This window comes from Vigna angularis, chromosome 1, assembly GCF_016808095.1.
Source record: "Vigna angularis cultivar LongXiaoDou No.4 chromosome 1, ASM1680809v1, whole genome shotgun sequence".
Lineage (NCBI taxonomy): Eukaryota > Viridiplantae > Streptophyta > Magnoliopsida > Fabales > Fabaceae > Vigna > Vigna angularis.
In genome coordinates this window covers 4526392-4535400 of record NC_068970.1, presented here as the reverse complement: position 1 = coordinate 4535400, position 9009 = coordinate 4526392, and positions in this window count along the sequence as shown.

The following is a 9009-nucleotide window of genomic DNA, read 5'->3' as shown; positions in this document are numbered from 1 at the left end:
CCTACTGCTTTAACATCATCGAGACTGAGAAAGCTTTAATAATTTGAAGCTTTTTTTCAAAGAAAGGTGGTTGGTTTTGTTAGCTAATGCGAAACTTTAGGTGATGTTTCGGTGTCTCTTCCCTAAGAAAAATAAAAGAGTTAGATATGAGAAAGCCAAGTCTCCATCCAAAGGAAAAAAGTGGGACAGAAATGGAAGGATGGGATCTTCAGATAGAACGCCAAGTGGACCCTTTAATGGGCCTAAGATTCGGTCCGGAACCGGGCCCGTTTGAGAACACTAATGTGACGTGATAAATCCACCTGACGTGAACGTTGGCATGGACACCTCATTACATTAACGTGTTTATGGTAATTTTAGTTTAAATTAATATAAATTAAATATGGTGATTCTTAGCCATAGATTGTACGTGTTATTTTTACGAGATTTTGCTAATGAATTAATCGATAATATCAATCACATCTGTCACATCCGTATTTTCAATCATCGACCATGTATTGATACATTAAAATAAATTAATTTAAGTAGACAAATAACTCGAGCGTATTTATTAATAAGCAAGGACGTACCTCATGCTTCGTTGTGCTGTCGCAGGAGCAAAATTATTTATGTTTATATTTAAATTTATTATTTATAATAAAATGTGGATTAGAAATACCGAAAGCACCACATATTTTTATGTTTAGAGATTTCCTTCAATAATGTATATTCTTCTTAAACCAGAAGCAAGATGGAACGAGAGAAAACACTATGGAACACACCAAAATCTATATTTTTAAGTCCACCTTTTGTAAAGAAAAATGATAATTATCGAATAAGAATAATTTCTCTTCATTTCTTGAATTTTTTTTTTCTTAACTTCGATAATTGTTGTGTTGGTCAAATAATGCAACGTGTCTAGCAATTTCCTCCTTTTTTTCACATATCCTTTTCAAGAAAGCCATGGAGAAGAATTTGGAAAGGGGTTCTACAAGGTTCGTCTCTTAACAAGCTTATAAATATAAGTGAAATTAATGCATGATAAACAGACTACTTTGTTAATTAGTGGTAGGTTAACAAAAGGTATATTGAGACGAAGGAGAAAAATCAAGGATAAAAAAACTTATTAATGTTTCATGAGTGGGTCTTTGTATTATTTATTTAGTTAATTTAATAATTCCCACATATGATAATAGACGAAGTGGAAATTTGTTTGGAAAGTAGAAAAAAAAGGAAAGGAATTGGTGGTGAAGAAAGAATTATGAAATGAATGGTTAATGATTGGGAACAAAAGCATGTGGTTTTAGGTTGAGCATTGTCTGATCTGAATATAGAACTACAAGAATAAACGTAGATATAACCTTTTTAAGTGCAACTTCAATAATCAATATCACTCTTTCGATTCACATGCATGCTCTCTCAATCTCGATATCTCTAATGTTGGTTTCGTGTACGACTATCCAACAAATCAATGAATCACACATACAACACATCAAACTTTTATCAGGAATAAGGTTATCACAGTTAAAAATAAATAATATATTGTTTTCTAAGATTTTTAGATAAAAATAATGTTGGAATAAATTCAAATTTGTATTCACTTGTATACAAATAAAATTATATTATTCAAAATTTATTTTATCTTTAATTAATATATGATTTTTTATCATTATTTTAATTATAAAAATTAGTTTAAGAGATTATGAATTTAACGCTCTTGATTCGTCAATAAAAAAAGAAAGACATCATAAGTTTGTGACTCTACCTTACTCCGAATATTACTTATATTACTCTTAAAATATTAGGTGAGTGGAAATTTTGTTATTATATTTAAATTAATTCGAGTAAAACTTAATTTCAAATTATCATAAATAATAGTATTAAGTTTAATCTTCATTTTATCGAAACTAAACGTTATGTATTTAATTTAATTTAAATGTAAGTTTAAACTAGATTAGGAATATAAATCTGATTCGGTTAAATTGATGTAGATTTCAGATACAAGATATTTTTATTGCATTAAAAATTCAACCTTGTCATCCCTTAGATGTTACGGAAATAATTTTTAGATTCGAAAATACATTAATAAAAAAAATAAATAAATTTTTGCTATTGTTTTTGTCTTGTTCCTTAAGAATGTTATATGATTTATTAGACAGAAGCATTAGAATTAATATGATTTAGTGCAGAGATGGTTGCTCTCGAATGTATACTGTTCCCATACGAGAAGGACAATGTAAGCTTGCCACTGTGTAAGATGGCGGTGCCATCAATGGCAGAATGCGACGCAAGGGAAGGTGAAAGGGAAAGTAATTTAGGGTTTTTACTGAGGGGTAAAGGGGGGAGAATTTTAAAATTTAAGGGATGCAACGAAGAAAGAAAAAACCCAACAATAATATTTTTTTTTTATGAAGAAGGTTTGAAGTTTGAGAACATAAAAATGGCTTTATTCGTTACACCTCCTATTTCACGTACCTAACCCCTTTTTCTTTTTTGGTTATTTAAACTTTCGTATAATTTGTTTTCACACTTAAAAAAATAATATACATAATCATTCTAACTGAATTGTGTTGAATATTTTTACATATTAAACAATATTTTAGATGTATGTTTGAATTATTTATATCATTTAATATATTTTAACTCAGTTTAAATTAATAATAATAAATTAAAAAAATTATATTCATTTATTTTTAAAACTTAAAATTAAAATATATCAAAATTTGAAATTCTAATTCTGCGTATATATATATTTAACGACTAAAAATATATATAATTATGTTTTTTTTAATGAAATCCCTTAAACACCCTCCTAATTTTAAAATAAATATCATGCGTTCCTGAAAACAGTGCCTACCTCGTGCATTCTACCTTGAGATTCCCTTAAAAAATGTTTTAAAATTACGCAAAAATGTTTTTTTTCAAATATATTTAACATCACAGCAAATAATTTCTTTTTTTTACACTTTTAGAATATTAATTTTTCTAAAACATTTCGGAAAATAATTTTCAGTGTTAAAAAAAGTTTAAAACTTACGGAAACAATTTTCAGGGATTTTAACTTTTTAAAATGTTTTGGAAATTAATTTTCATAATATTTTACAGAAATTGAATATTCCGAAAAACTAGTTTAAATAGAGGTAGACTTTTAAAACAGGGAGGTGTAAATAATATCTGCCTCCGATAATTCGGATATCTTAAAAGAAAACAGGCCGACCCAGCCCAATAAGCTTTGACAGGGCCACGCAGTGTGAAGCAGTTTACATGGTCTTACTGTCTAACTAGCAAACCCACATATAAAATGGAGTTTTTCATTAAGAAATTATGTTTGGAACAAGCACATGATGTGAAAATATTCCATCAGATGATGTTACATGACGTTTCTGATTTTAATATAAAAACATATTTCTAATAAACATGTTTTACTGTTATTTTCTTATCACACGTCGTTTTTATGTATTGTATTAATAAAGACAACAAAGTTTGAATTTATAATTCCATTAAACTAATGAAAATCTGTATGAATAAGCCAAATTTATGAGTGTATGATACTTTTTTTAAATTAACACTTTAATTCTTGTAATAGTTTTTAGCAAGATAGAGCATGCCATAAAAATTGAATCACTTGTTCATGTTTGGATTTAATTATCTTTAGTATCTGGTTTTAATTTGTAACAGCATTAATAAGTACAACCTTACTTATTGTTCCTAATTAAATAGATTATAGATATTGAAGTTGGTTAAGATTAAGCTTAAACTAATTATTTTGGTTAGGTGAGTTAGGTCCAAATAAATGAGAAGTGTTTCCCATAGTCTCAGTAGTTAAGCAATTTTCTCTAATTGTACTATGTATAAACTTGTTTTCAAAATAACTTATGCTTTTAAGGAAAATGACTTCTACCCAAATTGCTCCTAAATGATGTGACAGATAATTTTTTTACAAGTATTTTAAATTCTAAAAATTAATCTTGATAAAATTAACTTACAGATAAATTGAAAATTATTTTTTTATAAATTGCGGATTTATATGAAAGAGAAAAAAATGTAATTGTAATATTCATTTATTTCTACTGTTTTTGTATTGTTCTACGTGTCGTGCGTGAGATAATAGTTTTAAGGTTTAAAATATAATCAAGAATATAGTAGAAGTATGAAATGCGTTCGTAAAATAAATATCCATGGTTGTATATGAAAAATATATAAGAAAATAATTTTATTAATTTATAGATTTAATTATAAATTAGAATAAGATTTAGAAATTGTGCTAAATTTAATCATATATTTAACAACAATTGGTTCCTGATTAAATAATAATGAAAATTCTTAGAGTACTTGATAAATATTTAAAAGGAATATGGAGTTGATGTTTTGAAGCATTAGTTGTGTGTTTAATTAAAAATAAATAATTACTATTTTTTTCGTGTTTCCGATATAGTAAGTGTTTTATTAAAAAGGTTCTTTAACCATGTATTAGTAATTACAGAAATAGATAGGATAAAATAATTAAAAATATTTCAGATATTTCTTTGTATGGATTGGATGTTACATTTTTTTTTGTTTCGTTTTACTTTCTAACCAAAACCAAACATGCAAAAATTAGTTTCTTTTAATTCTCTTTACTTATTTACTACCCATTATCTATCTATCGAAAATAAAAATTTAGATAACTATGAGAATATTTCCTTAAATTAAATAATATAGACGTTCATTTTAATTTTAAAAAGTTAATTTTAATCTTTCTTCTTTGTTTTTATAAATGATTATAATGAAGTTCACTCAAACATGTTTAATGTTTGAGAAAATATTATATTAAACTAGCTTTAAATTATTTTAAAAATTATTATTTCATATAGCCTTACCATAAACATTAGTTTAGAAACATATTATATGACAAGATAAAATGAGTTTTTGTTTTAAATTATTCTTTAGATAATATCATTTTAAAGTATATAAGTGAGTACGAATATTTTATAAGTCGATTTGGTAAAGTTTAGTTAATTTTAAAGTCCACTATTATCGAATATTTAATCTTATACTTGAGATATACATAAATAGATGTGAAAGAGTATGTTCGAAGTTAAATTTAAACCTCACATCTTCAAAAAAAAATATATATATATATATATATATATATATATATATATATATATATATATATATATATATATAATCATCCATTCAATTAAATACAAATGCTATGGTCCTAATTGGTTTAGTAATACAATATATTAAACATGTGCAAATTAAAATATAACCTAAGAGTTATATTTTTAGAAGTATTATGAAAAAAATTTAAATCAATGAAAAATGAAATTATATTCTAATTGAGTTTGAAAAAGTATTAAAATGAAAAATTAAATAGTTAATTATTCTTTTCTTATAAATAATTATTTATGTAAATATTCACTTATATTGCATATTTTTAATTTTCATTATTATTTTTATCTAATTTCACTATGGAGATGGGAGTAAACATGTCTATGATGTCTTTCTATATTCGTCCTAATATCATCTAGTTCCCATTTAAATTAGTACCTAAAGTTTATTAGAACAAATTTATTTATTTATATATATATATATATATATATATATATATATATATATATTAATCTTTAGTTTTATAATATATTTTTCTTTCACTGTACAATTTTTTCTCATTAGTTTGATTTGTTCTATATTCATGAAATTTACTTACATATTTTAAGTGTTTTTCCTCCATTGTGATATTTATGTTTTTATATCCAAGTGTATTATTAATTAGTTAATCAAATAGTTGTTTATTGTTTTTATTTATTATTTAATTTTAATATGAGAATGTTTGATTCTCGATTTCAAGGGATCAATCGTATAAATTCTTTATTTATTTTAACAAAATATTTTTATCATCCCTCAACAGTTTAACTAGTTTGATTTCTATAAAGTTCTAAAAAAATTATTGGATCTCAAAAGTTGTTTTATATTTTATCACATTCTTAATTATACATTTTTTTTTTCATTAATGTGATTCTGTTCAATAGTGTATAAAATTGTTTCTTAGACACACATTTTTAATATTTTTATTTGTTGTTTATTTTTATCGTGTAGATGTAGATTATTGATAAGTTTTTATATGCTTATTTTTACTTTTTAACTCATCATAAATGTAATTTTTTCAGTCTAATTGTATAAAGAGATTTCATTTACTATACAATATTATTTATTATGAATATTGTTTATCACCTTCTAACATAAATTGAAGTTCAAAAGATAAAATATTTATGAGTTTAATATTTTGTTTTTTTGTACATTTTTGTTTAAATGGTGTAATATAATTTTTATTAGTGTGAAAAAATTCATTATAATTTAGAAAAAGAAAGTAAAAAGACATTTAAAATATTTTTAAACTTGAATATTTTTTTATCTTTTTAAAATTTATTTTTCAATTGTATCAACTTTGTTTCATTAGTATTTATAAAATTGATGAATATTTTGATTGTCATAAAAAATATTATTCAGTACTCTAGTTTAAAATTTATACAATTATAATTCTTTTAAAATATTTGATAGTGAAGAAACATGAATATGTCCTTATAATATCATGCATGTTTTCTTATATAAAAATGATTAATTAATATTGAAAGGAGTGGAAACACACGTAAATATATATTCGTTATTTAGGATGAAAATGTAACAAAAATTTTATACTTAGTGAATATAAATACGAGAATGAAAATGTTTTTTTTCTTTGAGATGGATATAAGATAACGAAAATTGTTTTATTCTGATTATCATTTATCCTTTATTTTTGTTATTTATTTTTTAATAAAAATATATTTGTCATATGTATACATAAATAACTTTCTCATATATTAAGTAAGGATTATGATATATTAACAATTTTTTAACAATAGGATACGTGTCACCACTTTGTTGGTTTGTTTAAATTTATTTTAAAATATTATTTGAAACAGACCAATCACAAATCATCAAATATGCGTTGTAAAAATACTGTCAAAAGAAAAGTTGTTAAAAAAACTTTTTTTCATTAGTAGTTATTTATGATAATACATGTTGCATTTTCATGTTTACCGTGAAACTGCTTAAAATAATAATGTGACATTTGAAGACAAGAATCATCACTTATAACACTTTATCATGATTCAACTAAAGCATCTCTATCATATTCTGTTATTGTTGTGCTAACAACTACTCATATTAACTCGTTGTATAATACCTTACACATGTGTGTAATTTCAAGTATAAAATAATATTACGGTAAGTACTGTATTTCATTTGTCAATATGTTAATGTGAATTGTGATATATTGAGTTAAAAGAGCTTAAGGAAGAGATATTCATATTTTTATACGACTAAAAGAATATGGTTGATAATTGTATTAAAAAATTTGTAATATTTTTTATGGATTTATTAATTCGTCCTTTTTTTATTATTATTAATTTTTAACTTCTATGATATTGTTTTAGCATTGAAGTCCTTGAGTAAAGGATCTTTACAAGGTGAAATATAAAAATAATATAGATAATGATGTAAAAAGTTTAAATATTTAATAAGATGCATTAAATATACATCAATTTAAGATAATGTTATTATTAAGATTTTAGATATTTTTAATTATAATTTATTAATTTGGTATTAAATAGAAGAAAAGTTATTAAATAATAATGTTAGAATTTGTATTATTAGTTGTAAAGATGGAAGTTGAGGGTTGGTTTTCCAGCACAGAGAAAAAAGCAGCATAAAGATTTAGGAGCAAGGAGTTTGTAACAACCTTAAAATTTTAGTGATAAAGTTGTGTGGGTAGTTGCATTTCATGTTGTCTTTCATAGACAATGGGGATGTTTGTTGGTTGCAGTTTAAGGTGGAATTACGAGGCCGCGTTGTTCGTGTGATATGGGAAATAACGGGATTCACTTCACTCATATTCCCGTTTGGCTTACCTGTTCTGACTTCTCTTTTTCAACCTCTCCACCAACCCCTTTCTTCTTATTATTACATTATTATATTATATTCAGTGCATAACAAAAAATAAAGGTTTAATTGCTTCCTTTGTCCCCAGTTTGGTTGAATTGTGTCAAATTCATCCTCATTTTTAAAAAAGTTTCATTGTCGTCCTCACGTGGTGTAAAAGTTTAATTGTCGTCCTCACGTGGTGTAAAAGTGTCAATTGAATCCAAACATAGAAAAAATTTGTGTCAAAGTAGTCATTTTTCCTATATCTCTGTGTCTTCCTTTCATACAATCAAGTACAGATATTCATTTTACCTTATCCAATTTAAGGCTTTTCATAGCTCCAGAGAAGTGACATATGAAAGGAAGACACAGAGATATAGGAAAAATGACTACTTTGACACAAATTTTTTCTATGTTTGGATTCAATTGACACTTTTATACCACGTGAGGACAACAATGGAACTTTTTTAAAAATGAGGATGAATTTGACACAATTCAACCAAACTGGGGACAAAGGAAGCAATTAAACAAAAAATAAACGTAGCAAGTAGTAAATGCTTTTTTACACCCTCCTTTTCTCCTATACACAATCCTTTTTTTTTTCTTTTAACATTTTATTATAATAATTACCGTTATATGTAAGGTATCAAAGCTATTATTTAAATTCTACTTTCCTTGTTTTTTAAAAACCATTATAATTCATTTCTATTGTAAGACCATGAAAAATATTTACTAGTAACAATTTTATTACTAGTAATAATAAATTTTTTTGTGAATGAAAAATATAATAAGTTTATAAAATGTAGAAAGCTAAATAAGAAATTTTGGTAGGTTAAATGGTAGAAATTTGTGGGAATTTCAAGATCATAGGTTCAAACTCTTTTCTACATTTTTCTTTAAAAAAAATAAAAAATTAAAAAAAAAATTAAAATATTGATATTGGATCAAGCACTCAGATTTTAAGACATTATTGAGGGATCCAATATGTCAAGTGGTGATTAAAATATTAATATAATAAATAATATTAAAATAATAAATAATATTAAAAAATTGGTGAATAGTAAAATTTTTGGACTATAA